We start from the raw sequence: 15,002 nt of genomic DNA on the forward strand, positions 1-15,002 counted from the left end.
GTGTGTGTGTGTGTGTGTGTGTATGCAGATAGCCTCAGCATTGCCTGTCCTATAAAGCAGGATGTAGGGTGCAATGGAGAGAGGAAGCAAGCAAAGATATCTTCTTTTCTAGGATATCACAAATATGCATGTTGTTATGCAACAAATACAATTTTTGTGCTAATAGAAATCTGTTCCAAATAATAGATGAAAAATAATCTAGTTGTGGAACAACCAGCTTGTAATAACAAAGAAATTAGTATGAGATTCCTGTAGGAATAACAAAACAGCAAGAGTGCTTTTTTAGAAAAGATTCTATTTGGGAACAAATAAAAGGGAATATAGAGCTTTACAAAATAATGGAATCAAGAGTTCCCATTGTGGCGCAGTGGTTAACAAATCCGACTAGGAACCATGAGGTTGCGGGTTCGATCCCTGGCCTTGCTCAGTGGGTTAAGGATCTGGTGTTGCCGTGAGCTGTGGTGTAGGTCGCAGACGCGGCTCAGATCCTGCATTGCTGTGGCTCTGGTGTAGGCTGGCGGCTGCAGCTCCAATTCAACCCCTAGCCTGGGAACATCCATATGCTGCAGAAGCAGCCCTAGAAAAGGCAAAAAGACAAAAAAAAAAAAAAAAAAAAAAATGGAATCAGAACATGCCACTTCCTCTGCAGATCAGACAGAAGTGTTTGAATAAGAACACTAGGCATGGAATACGGGAAAGAGGGGATGGGCCTGGATTTGCCAGGAAGAGTTTGGAGATGGACCAAATTGATAAGCTAGATAGTCAAGGGTCAAGTTCTTCTTATGACAGAGGCAGAGAAGTCAGAGTCAGATGCATATATGCCAAGGCCTAGAGAATCATTTCCGGAAAGAGCCAGAATTCTGAATTCAGGTTAGGAATAGCAGCTATGGAGATATGGCAGCAAGGATAGAAGATGTGACTATTATGAATCTTGGGTACAAATGGATCTGGTTCCTGGATGATGTCACCTTCAAGGAAATACACTCAAAACAGCCAAACTTAATAAATTTTAAAAATTTCAATCTTAAACATGCAACTCAAATAAACAAAACCCTTGTCTTTTCTCTTAACCTTAGAGATCAGCTTCATATCTCTTCCCCAAGATTTCTCCCCTCTTCATCTCTCATCCCCAATTAGGGCTTTCTGTGCTAACTCCTTCTAGGAGTTGGTGAGGCAGAGAAAAGTGCTCCAGAGAGAGAAATAGAGCAGGAACAGCCAAAGGGATAAGACCTTTCTCTTGGGCAAGAGAGGATGCTCAAAAGATTTACAAAGACTAATAATTTTTTACTATATCTCCTTGCCCCTCTTGTCAAAAATTATAACCCCCAACACCCACACCCACACCCACACAAACACACAGGCAAGAAAATTCTTGTATTAAGTGGGGAACCCAGAAAGTTTTTATTTACAATCTAGCTTTCCCTCTCTCTTCTACTGGGCATGTCTGGAATCACCCTTGTCATGTGCTTATAGATGTCTTCCAGGTGGACAACCACAGCCCCCTCCAGGCTCCAAACTAAACTTGATGCTGGCAGATGGACAACTTCATGAGAAACAAACACAGTCAATTCAATATTTAATGGAGTGTCTGTCACTCCAGGAGTTCTGTCCCAGATTTTTTGGCACCAAAGATCTATCTGGTAAAAATCCTTCTGGTTGCAGACTACCACTAGATGTCCCTCTTCCTCTCAATCTACACAAAGGAATGAGTCTTCACCCTGCATCAGGGCCTGTGGCCAGAAGGGGGAAAGAATATCTGTGTGGACAAATCCTCAGTGAATAATTAGAAATGCAATTCAGAGTCAGAACTTGACTGCCTTGGATAGTCCCACTGGCACTTCTCTTTCCAGTGCTCTGTCTTTAAAGAGTGGAGGTGCTTCTTCATGCTCTATCCCAGCATAAAGTTATTTTTATTCAGAAATCCTAAATGTCCATAGACAGATGAATGGATTAAGATGTGGTACATATGTACAATGGAATACTACTCAGCCATAAAAAAGAAATAATGCCATTTACAGCAACATGGATGCAACTAGAGATCAATATACTAACTGAAGTAAGTCAGAAAGATAATGACAAATACCATATGATATCACTTATATGTGGAATCTAAAATATGGCACAAATGAACATATCTACAAAACAGAAACAGACTCACAAACATAGAGCACAGACTTGTGGTTGCCAAGGGAGAGGGGAGAAGAAGTGGGATGGATTGTAAATTGTAAATTTACAAATGATTATAAACTGATACTGAATGAATTCGATAATCTCCATCCATTAGCCATCCTCAGAGGAAATCTTGTTCTCAGACTCTTCCAAGTAATTAGTCTGATTGAGCCACACTAGGGGGTGCCAAAAAATGACACGTAAAATTGCTGAAAGGGCTCAGATCAAGCTTACCCTTCACTGATAAAAAGATATTCATCAACACTCTCTCCAATTAAGAGGAGCCCTAGCTTAATGCCAAAGCTCTTCTTGGAGAAATAGAGTTAGAAAAAAAAATCTTTTTAAAAATCACAATACAGGACTTCCCGTCGTGGCTCAGTGGTTAACAAATCCGACTAGGAACTATGAGGTTGCCGGTTCAATCCCTGACCTTGCTCAGTGGGTTAAGGATCCAGCATTGCTGTGAGCTGGGGTGTATAGGTCACAGACACAGCTCAGATCCCACATTGCTGTGGCTCTGGTGTAGACCAGCGGCTATAGCTCTGATTAGACCCCTAGCCTGGGAACCTCCATATGCCGTGGGAGCGTTCCTAGAAAAGGCAAAAAGACAAAAAAAATAAAAAATAAAAAAATAAACAAATAAAAATCACAATACATATTTTCAGTGTAATTTAATAGATGATAAGGATGCATAAAACTAACACAGAGTGCTAGAGGGAAAAGAAATAATCAGAGAACAAGAATGAGTTCCTGTGGGAAAAAAGAAGATGATTTATAAAATTTAAAAAAATAATGGAGGTCATAAATAGCAAAATGGACACTGGACTGCTGAGAATGAATTAGAACAAGCACACCAAGAATTCATTCATCTGTTCAACAAATACTATTTAAGCATCGCCTCTGCTCTCTGTTCTGGCTCACATCTATACACTGGGAATACAAGATGAAACACCTACTCCCATGGAACTGCCATTGTAGTGGAAATTATTATAGAATTTAGAGTGAAAAAGAGATGTTATGTAAATGATAAGCAGAATAGTCAGTAATACAAATAATAGGGGAAGATGGTCCAACATCTATATAATTGGCTCTTTCAGGAAATTAGAGAGCATATGAAAGAAATAATAGGTGAAAATTTCTCTAAGTGTTAAAGGTTTACATCAGAAAGACTCACTGAAGCCTGAGGAGAAATGGTAAAGAAGCATTCAGTATCAAATTTTAGTAGTTCCTGTCATGGCTCGGTGGAAATGAATCTGACTAGCATCCATGAGGATGTAAATTCGATCCCTGGCCTTGCTCAGTGGGTTAAGGATCTGGTGTTGCCATGAGCTGTGGTGTAGGTCGCAGACATGGCTTGGATCCTGTGTTGCTGTGACTCTGGCGTAGGCTGGAGGCTACAGCTCCGATTAGCCCCCTAGCCTGGGAATCTCCATATGCCATGGGAGCAGCCCTAGAAAAAAGCAAAAAGACCAAAAAAAAAAAAAAAAAAAAAAGAATTTCTTAAGAAAAAGATTATTACCCAAGAACTCTAAACTTGGCCAACATGTGCTCAAGCGTGAGGGAAAGAAAAATGTTTTCACCCTTACAAGTAGTCACAAAGTACACCTTCTGGATGAAAAAAATCATTCACGGAAGCCAAAAGAAAAACAATTCAGCATAAATAGGTGAAGAAAGAAAAAGGCATGATATTGGAAAAAAAACCCTAATGAGCTATATAATCAGCAAAGTAGAGCTTTCTGAGGAATTGTTGGCATATGTTGGCAAAGATCCTTAAAGGAGAAACTGTTATGAAAAAGAGGATCTGAAAATAAATATGCATTTTTTTTAATGTGAGGAATTTAGGATAAAAGGGTAGGAGGGAAGTAAGACTAGTAAATTTCTGAACTTGAAAAAGACAAATACACACATATTCTTTTCATCAATAGATGTTAAAATGTTTTGAAGAACATTTTAAAACGTATAACTTTAAAAAAATTAGGGAGTTCCTGTTGTGGTTCAGTGGTAATGAACCCAGCTAGTATCCAGGAGGATGGAGGTTCAATCCCTGGCCTCGCTCAGTGGGTTAAGGATCCGGCACTGCCTTGAGCTATGGTTTAGGTTGCAAAAGCAGCTGGGATCCTGTGTTGTTGTGGCTATGGCATAGGCTAGCAGCTGCAGCTCCAATTTGACCCCTTGCCTGGAAATTTCCATATGCCACAGGTGTGGCCCTAAAAGGACCAAAAAAAATTTATAAAATTCATTTCAAAATGACAAATAAGAATAAAGAAAAAAAAGATATACAAAAGCATAATAAAGAAAAATAAAGCAAATCAACTAAGTAACTCTATTATACAAAATCTCATGGAATGATTAATAAAGAAAAACTAAGCTTTTTTTGCTATTTGTAAACTGTATGCCCAAAACAAAATAACGTAGAGATGAAAAATGAATAAACAAAAAACCAATAAACAACAATAGAAAGTAAAAAAATGTCCAACAATGTCCATCTAAGCCATAAGCATTTGGCCAAAATCACAATCATAATGGTAAACCATGGCAAATCTTAATCTGATATCTAACATAAAAGAGAATAGGTTATGATATAGTAAATTAAATATACCAATCATGAAATTTATTATATAGAAATATAGATCTGTATATCAAGCAAAGAACTCACATACTTTTCAAGTTACCTTGGGATTTGACACATTAATCCTAAATTGTAAATAGAACAAATGTGGAAGAATACCTACAAAAATATTGACACAAGGGAATAGTATAAGTTTCCATGTCTCATATTAAAACTTTAACATTTTAATAACTAAAAGAAATATTAAATTATTCCGTATAAGTCAGTTAAAAGAATTAAGATCAACATGCTACATTTCTCTTTCTTTCCTCATAGGCACAAACATAACACATTTTATAACACATTTATAACACATATATCTGTACATATATGAACAATTCCATAACTGATGTTAGAAAAATTGGCTTTCTTCTTGGGAAAATTAAAAGTATATCTTCACTTCTTATCATAAACTTTAATAAGCAGCAGTGAGTTAACTACATAACCACTAAGAGTAATAGAAGCACAAAATAAATGGAACAAAAGGTAGATACATTTATAAAATGGGAGAGAATAAAGCATTTCTAATCTTGTCATGAAATGCAGAAACTATGAAAACAGTATAGAATTGATTAAGGGAAAATGAAAAACATTTATGTAGCCAAAGATATTATATTTAAAGCTAGGAAAAAACATTCACCATACAAAAGAAAGACAGAGGGTTAGTGTAACAACTTCCAAATTAAAATAACCAATAACTCATAAAAAATAAAAAAGGTTATGCAAAGAAAAATAATACACCTATTTTTAAAAAACCTCAATCTCACCAGTAAACAAAGAAATCAAAATTAAAAGTGAGAAATAGTCAAACACATACCAATTTGGCTAAGAACCAAAAGATTGCTTAGGACTAATATTAATGAAGGTATGGAGGAAACGGGCTCTTCAATATCAGGAAATCTTCAAGGACATCCAGTAAGTAGAATAAAAAATTGAATGCACATACTCAATTGTTGTATCAGTAATTTCACTTCTAGAAATTTATCTTGGGGAAGTAATTAGACAGGTGTGCAAAGATACATAAGAGTCTTATCCAGCACTTTTGATGGGAGAAAAATTATAAAAACATGCATGTTCACCAAGCATTATTTTAATTACAGTTCATGCACACAATGGAATATCATGCAGCAATTTAAAAGCTGAGATATGTGATGTGCATGCATATGCATGAAAGTTGTCCAAAATAAGGCAGCAATACAAATTACAGAAGCAACTATATTCCATAATCCAATTTCTGCCTGATGAGATCAAAATTTATAATTCCATCTTGGAGGGGCAAAAGTGTAATTTTATTTCTTTATAACAGAGCTCAATCTTCTGAGGTCCTATTTCCATTCAGTGGTAGGAAAAGACAATCTCACTCATGCAGAATCACTGAAAATTATTTTAAAATTTAATTCGTTGAGGCTTAACTCAATTTCTTCTGGAAAAGTTTTCTTCTCTATTTTATCTTATCTTTGAAACTTCTCTCTTGAAGCATCTAGGTAAGGGAGAACGCTCATGGCTATCACAGCATTGGAAGGGGAGGTGGGTCTGTCTCTGAGACTTGCAAGGATTTCAGGTTTGTCCCTCCTGGTGTCTGAAGACTGGACACTGGTTTTTGCACAAGGCCTAGCAAGTCCTGCCTCGCTTTTGTGTGTTTGCAGGGTGCCCTGCTGCTGTCTGTGGTTCTGGTGTGACCTTACGCCACGAGTTCTTGTGCATCCTACCTTCTCCATCCTAGACCCTCAGTCTCTTCCCACCCACCAGGTCGCTCAGCAACTTTTGCAACACAATGTGGTTTTTTCAAGGGATGACAGTGCTAAGTCTTTATTTTTTTAGGAGCTAAAATCATGACTCTCACACAAAAATAAAATGAATACATAGCAAAGATTTTACTTAGCTCATTAATGAATGAGAGAACCAGGAAGACATTATAATCCAGTTCAAAGGAGAATTGAAAGTATAGGATCTAGAATTCTTCCCTCAATATTTATTTTTTTATTAGAGTATAGTTGATTTACAGTATTGTATCAATTTCTGCTGTACAGAATATTTACCCAGTCATATATAGATATATATTCTTTTTCTCATTCTATCTTCCATCATGGTCTGTCCCAAGAGATTAGATATAGTTCCCTGTTCTATACAGTAGGACCTCATTGCTTAACCATTCCAAATGTTGTTCCCACCAATATTAAGCTAGGGCAGGGCAGCTGCCACCAGGAGGCTCCAAACTACAGTAAGGAAGAGATAGATTTGGTCTACACAGCAAACCCTGGGAAATCTCAGAAGGCTCACTGCAATTTGCCTTAATCATTTCATTGACCTTTAAATAATATGATACTGCACTTAAGGTAATTAAATTTGTTGGATTTCAGTGATTAAATTACTGATGAGATTTATGATATTTGGTTGAGTAAAGTCTTATTTCTCTTAAATCTAAACTTCTTCAACATAAGTAGTGCAAACATCTGACTATCTCGTTAGTTCCTCTACTGCAGTGTTTTTCTGGGTATTTATATCTTGAAACAACTTCTTGTAATCAATTTGTTTCCTTTCATATGTTTTCCATTATATTATGGTTAGAGAATTACATATATTGATTTTTTTTTAATTATGAACTAAGTAGATTGCATTATCTAAGAACCTTATTTCAGAATAATTTTTTAAACAAAAAATTGTTAATAAATGTAGGTAATGGCTCTGATAAAGTTGAGAGCTGCTGCATTGCCCTCATTCTGCTTCTTCTAGGGACCTATGCTCTGGTCATTAAGGAGAGAAAATATCTCCAGTAGAGTCAGTGACATTGGGCTTTAGTTAGATTTGCCTTCACCATAGTGTTGGTCCTAGAACTCTTCCTATTAAATGGCTTGGGGGGGGGGAGGCAATACCTCTCTCATTGATATAGATGGTACTTGAAGTCTATCATACCATTTTTGTTCTGCTGTACTTGTATAAATGAATGCAGTGAAAAGTTAGTGTACTTCTTAATGATTATTTTCTATAGCACTTCCAAAACTAAAATGTGCTCACTTAATTTATCCATATATATGGATGTAATTATTCTATATATATCATTCTTCTATTATTCTCTGTGAACAGGTACTTTTACACAATAAGTTAATATTAAATAAAAGAACATCTAATAGATCCTTCCAAATTTGAATTTAGGATTCAGGGTAAATACATATCTTCAAAATGTATAAATTTTTACATGAATAGAGCATTTAACTCATGTGTTCCCCGAAAGACAAGGATATGAGAAGAAAAGAATGAGCAAAAAAAGGATCAAGAAGTAAAGAATTCATGTATAAGAAGACAGTAGAAGGAATAACAAAATCCGAGAGCTGTTCTTTGGAAAATACTAATACATTTGACAACCTCTACCAAAGCTAATCTAGAAATAGAGGATATGTCAATACATTAGTATTGTGAGAAGGTGCAATAACCAATACAAACATGACATGTTTGAATAAGGGGAGCAATACACACTCCGTTCTGTGGTCAGGGGTAAATAGATATCCTTTTAGATAGCCCAGAAGTAGCAACTACCAAACACATCTGTAAGTGAATTCATATTCTTCTCTCTACCTGCACCCCAAATCTGTTCCTTATCTAAGTTTTCCAATCTTAGTAAATGGCATCATTACCATGTTTAATGCAGAGACAATTTTTTTTCCTTTTTTTCATTTTCTTTTTTTTTGTTTTTTGTTTTTTGTTTTTATCTTTTTAGAGATGCACCCACAGCATATGGAGGTTCCCAGGCTAGGGGTCAAATCAGAGCTGTAGCCACTGGCCTACATCACAGCCCCAGCAATGCCAGACCCAAGCCATGTCTGCGACCTACACCACAGCTCACAGCAATGCCGAATCCGTAACCCACTGAGCAAAGCCAGGGATCAAACCCGTGAACCTAATGGATGCTAGTCAGATTCATTTCCACTGAGCCACGAAAGGAACTCCAAGATAATTTTCTTTATTATTTCATTTTTCCTTATAACACATATCACGTTACTGAATCTTGGTTGTTTTTCTCTTTTACATTCATCTAAAATAGCCCCACTTCTTTCCATCTACACCACCAACACCCTAGTCTAAGCTAACATCATTTTTAATTTCAGATACACTGGTAACATCCTACTGGTCTTCTATCATCCACTCATGCCCTCATCTAAATTATTATCCAGTTAGCAAGCTTTTGAACCTGCATAGCTCATGGTTTCCCTCCCTGCCTTGACACCGAATACAGTTCCTAATTACCACCCCAATTCTAGCACCCCTCCCTATTTTATTTTTTGTTTAGGGCCACACCTTGGAACTAAATATATAAGTTCCCAGGCTAGGGGTCGAATCGAAACTGTAGCTGCCAGCCTACACCACGGCCACAGGAAGGCAGGATCCAAGTCATGTCTGTGACCTACACAAGAGCTCTCAGCTATACTGGATCCTTAACCTACTGAGCAAGGCCAGGGATCGAACCCATGTCCTCGTGGATACTATTTGGGTTCATTACTGCTGAGCCACGACGGGAACTCCAGCACCCCCCTTTTGATGCACTCTCTAATATTTCAAATACTTAAGAGCACCTTAAGAGCATGCTTTTAAAACTTTTACACATGACCTTCCATCAATCTTCCCACGCCCTCCTTTTACCTGGATAACATCTACACAATCCTCAGCTATAAACTTGGAAATTATTTCTCAGAGAAACCTTATTTGCTGCCTTCATCCCCATTTTCAGACAAGGTTAAGTCCCCTATAATATTCCTCTGATTCATAAGAATTACTCTTTCCTCCTGTGCATTGGGTGGTTTAACTAAGGAGATTTTCAGGTATAGTGTTAGAGGTTTGCTTGTGTTTTTTGACATTTATAGTAAAATGCAACAGGAGAAATGAACTACAGAAAGGACTGTTAAATATAAAGGATCCAGGAACTGTTTGGTTTGAAAATTGTCATTTTCTAAAAATGGTAAAGGACGCTAAGTAAAAATGGCTTCGAGCAAAGAAGAAATTGAGGGCACTGTCAAGAAAACATGGTCTAAAGATGAAGCTAAGTTTGTGACTATAAAATATCTTCTTCAGACTTCAGGAAGGTCTAAGTTGGTGGCTCTGAGAACCATTCAAATAATAGGCTTATTAAAAACAAAACAATTTGTTCCCACTATAAAAAAAATCCATGTGCAGTTTTTTGTGTGAACATAAATTTTCAACTCCTTTGGGTAAATAAGAAGGATCTCAATTGCTTAAGATAAGAGTATGTTTAGTTTTGTAAGAAACCACCAAATTGGAGTTCCCGTCGTGGCTCAGTGGTTAACAAATCCAACTAGGAACCATGAGGTTGTGGGTTTGATCCTGGCTTGCTCAGTAGGTTAAGGATCTGGTGTTGTAGTGAGCTGTGGTGTAGGTCACAGACGCAGCTTGGATCCTGCGTTGCTGTGGCTCTGGTGTAGGCCGGCAGCTACAGCTGAGATTCGACCCCTGGCCTGGGAATCTCCATATGACACAGGAGTGGCCTAGAAATGGCAAAAAGACAAAAAAAAAAAAAAAAAAAAAAAAAAAGAAAGAAAGAAAAAGAAAAATAAACCACCCAACTATCCTCTAAATTGGCTGTACCATTTTGCATCCCACCAGCAGTGAATGAGAGTTCCTATTGCTCCATATCATTGCCAGCATTTCATGATTTCAGTGTTTCAGATTTTTGCCATTCTATTAGTTTCATAGTGGTATCTCATTGTTCTTTTACTTTATAATCCTTAATAACACATGTTGTTGAGTATCTTTTCATATGTTTATTTTCCATCTATTTATCTTCCTTGGTGAGGCACCAGCTCAGGTCTTTTGTCCACATTTTTTTTTTATTATTATTTTCCCACTGTACAGCAAGGGGGTCAGGTCATCCTTAGATGTATACATTGCAGTTACAGTTTTTTCCCCCACCCTTTCTTCTGTTGCGACATGAGTATCTAGACATAGTTCTCAATGCTATTCAGCAGGATCTCCTTATAAATCTATTCTAGGTTGTGTCTGATAAGCCCAAGCTCCCGATCCCTCCCACTCCCTCCCCCTCCCATCAGGCAACCACAAGTCTCTTCTCCAAGTCCATGATTTTCTTTTCTGAGGAGATGTTCATTTGTGCTGGATATTAGATTCCAGTTATAAGTGATATCATATGGTATTTGTCTTTGTCTTTCTGGCTCATTTCACTCAGCATGAGATTCTCTAGTTCCATCCATGTTGCTGCAAATGGCATGATGTCATCCTTTTTTATGGCTGAGTAGTATTCCATTGTATATATATACCACATCTTCCGAATCCAATCATCTGTCGGTGGACATTTGGATTGTTTCCATGTCCTGGCTATTGTGAATAGGGCTGCAATGAACATGCGGGTGCATGTGTCTCTTTTAAGTAGAGCTTTGTCCGGATAGATGCCCATGTCCACATTTTTTAATTGCATTGTTTTATTATTGTTGAGTGTCAAGAGTTCTTTGTGTATTTTGGGTTACTGTCCTTCATCAGGTGCATCTTCGTAAGTATTTTCTCCCAGTCTGTCTTCTCATTCTCTTGATAGTAAATTTCACAGAGAAGATGCTCTTAATTTTAGTGACATGTGGTTTATCAATTATTTCTTTCTTGGATCATGACTTTGGTGTTGTATCTAAAAAGTGATTGCCAAACACAAGGCCATTTAGATTTTTTTTCCTTTGTTAACTTCTAGGAGGTTTATAGTTTTGCATTTTACAATCAGGTCTTTGATCTATTTTGAATTAATTCTTGCAAAAAGTATAAGTTCTATTCCTAGAGTCATGTTTTTGCATGTGGATGTCCAGTTGTTCCAGCTAGCAATAGTTTTTCCCATTGTATTACTTTGTTCCTTTGTCAAATATCAGTTTGACTATATTTACATGGGTCTATTTCTATGCTCTCTATTCTGTTCCATTGATCTATTTAATCTAGTCTTTCACCAATACCAGACTGTCTTGATGACTATAGCTTTACAGTAAATCTTGAAGTCAAATAGTGCCAGTTCTCCATTATTCTTCATTATTGCATTAGCTATTCTGGGTCTTTTCCCTCTCTGTAAAAACTTCAGACTCTGTTTGCCAATAGCTACAAAATATTTTGCTGGGGTTTTGGTTGGGACTGCATTGAATTTATAAATCAATTTGTGAAAAGCTGACGCAACACTATGGAGTTATTATACAGAAACATGAAATATCTTTCCATCGATTTGGTTCTTTTTGATTTCTTTCATCAGAGTTTATAGTTTTTCTTATATAGATCTTCTCCATGTTTTGTTAGATTTACATCTAAGTATCTTTTCCTTTGGTGTTAATGTAAATGGTGTTTTTAATTTCAAATTCCACTCATTAATTGTTGATATATAGGAAAGTGATTGACTCTTGCACATTAATCTTACATCTTACAACTTTGCTATAATTGCTTATTAGCTTTTTTTGTTGATTTGTTCAGATTTTCTATGTAGATAATCATACCATCTTCAAAGACAGTTATATTTCTTCCTCCATAACCTACATACCTTTAATTTTTCTTGTCATAGTACATTAGCTAGAACTTTCATTATAAAAGTTCTTTAAAAGGAGTGGTGAGAGGGGACATCCTTGCCTGGTACATAGATATTAGTGGGAAAGCTTTGACTTTCTTGTCATTAAGTATCACATTAGCTGTAACTTTTTTGTAGCTACTCTTTACCAAGTTGAGGAAGTTCCTCTCTATTTCCAGTTTACTGAGAGTTATTTATCATGAATGGAGATTATAGAAAGTTGGTATAGTTTATCCCTTAAGGGGAATTCATCAGAAAACCAATCTGTGGCTGACACTCTCTGTTTAAAAGGTTCAATTTCTTTAATAGATACAGACTTCTTCAGATTGTCTATTTTTGCTTGTGTGAGTTTTAGCATACTGTCTTTCAAGGAATTGCTGAATTTTATATAGGTTATCACCTTTATGAGCATAGAATTGTTCACTATGTTTCTATTATCCCTTTTAAATCAGTGTGATCTATACTGATGCCCCTCTTTCATTTTGCTATTAGCAACTTGTTTCTTTTTTTTTTCTTAATCTGGTTATAGGCTTATTTTATTGATCTTTTATAATAATCATTTTTTGTTTTCACAGATTTTTCTTTACTGATTTTTTTTCATTTTCCTTATTTTATCATTTCTTTTCTTCTGCTTACTCTGGTTTTAATTTGCCCTTCTTTTTCTAGTTTCCTAAGGTGGAAGCTTAAATGATTGATATGAGATGTTTCTTCTTTCCTAATATAAACATTCACTGCTATAAATTCCCCTTAAGCACTGCTTTCACTTAAGCAGTGAAAATTTTGGTAAGTTATGTATTCATTTTTATTTACTTCAAAATATTTTAAAATTTCTCTTGAGATTTCTTCTTTTACTCATCTGTTATATAGGAATGTTTTATGGCCAAGTATTTGGGGATTTTTTCATTCAAACTTCAAAGACAGATAGCATCCAGTATTGGTGAAAATACATATAAAAATATTCTGTGAGTTCCCATTGTGGCTCAGCAGGTTAAGAACCCAGCTAGCCTCTAGGAGGCTGCAGGTTAAATCCCTGGCCTTGTTCAGAGGGTTAAGGATCTGGCATTGCCACAGCTGTTGTGTAGATCATAGATGAGCCTGGGATCTGGCATTGCTGTGGCTGTGGTGTAGGCTGGCAGAATGTATGCTCTAGAGGGTCTTACAGATTCATGTCCATTAGGTTCAGTTTCAAACATGACTTGCAAAGCCCTCACAAGTGAGTATGTTTGGATGTTAGGATGTAGGAAGTCAAGAAATATAACTTTGTTATCCTCCTTAAAAATACTTAAGGCCAAAAAAATACTTAAAGCCAAAGAATTTATTATGACATTGGGCAAGGTGTATTCAGAGTAATGGCTGAATCATTCAAAATAATTAGTCTTTTCAAGGAAAGCTTTGTCCTGATATATGCCCAAGACTGGGATTGCTGGGTTATATGGTAGTTCTATATATAGTTTTCTAAGGTACCTTGAAAGACAAATACCATAGGATATCACTTATATCTGGAATCTAATACATAGCACAAGTGAAACTTTCCACAGAAAAGAAAATCATGGACAAGGAGAACAGGCTCATGGTTGCCAGGCTCATGGTTGGGAGGGGGAGGGAGTGGGATGGACTGGGAATTTGGGGTTAATAAATGCAAACTATTGCCTTTGGAATGGATAAGCAATGGGATCCTGCTGTATAGCACTAGGAACTATGTCTGGTCACTTGTGATGGAGCATGATAATGTGAGAAAAAAGAATGTATACATATATGTGTGACTAGGTCACCTTGCTGTGCAGTAGAAAATTGACAGAACACTGTAAACCAGCTATAATGGAAAAAATAAAAATCATTGTAAAAAATAATTAGTCTTAGTCTTAAAAAAATGAGAACAGTTACATTCACAAGTCATGTTTCTTAAATTTTTAAAAACCCATAACTTACTCCAATATATGATTTTTCTTTTCTTTTTTTTTTTTTTGCTGGCAAAAAAATTACATTATATATTACCCAAATATATGTTTTTTTTTTCCTGGCAAAAAAAATTTAAATCACTTTCACAAATGTTGAGTAGCTCTGGTCAGAAGTCTTTGGCTAATCCAAATGCTCATATTCAAATGATAGCTTATGCTTACTTTGAGTGTTAATTATTAGTGACTCAAAAGACTCCTCACATTTACAAATCTCTATGTCAGACACTGCTGGGGAAAATTCCCATTTCTGGTACTTAGAACTTCGCATGCTGAATTTTTGGAAAGTTCATATTATAAGAAAATATAATTATTCATTGATAATATTCATAATCTTGATTACTTGAAGTTTCAACTCTGAACACTTTCCTCTGTGTGACATACATAATGACAAATGTTTTCCAAGCATTCCATCAGAGAAAACTCTAAGTATAAAACGGACTCGCCTGACTACTGACTTCATACTTCTTTTTGATGTGTCCAAGAACAGCAACTGGCACTACGCTCTCCTCTGCTCCTGAGAAAGTTGAACTAAAACCTAATAAAATTGAGAAAACATTTGAAAAACATATGTGTGTGTTACAGATATTGCCAATAAGTAAACTCTACTTAAATACAATAGTCAAGATTCTGGGAGATCCCGCTGTGGCTCATCAGGTTAAGAACCCAACTAGTATCCATGAGGATGCGGGTTTGATCCCTGGCCTTATTCAATGGGTTAAGG

This window comes from Sus scrofa, chromosome 1 (genome assembly GCF_000003025.6).
Source record: "Sus scrofa isolate TJ Tabasco breed Duroc chromosome 1, Sscrofa11.1, whole genome shotgun sequence".
Taxonomy (NCBI): Eukaryota; Metazoa; Chordata; class Mammalia; order Artiodactyla; family Suidae; genus Sus; species Sus scrofa.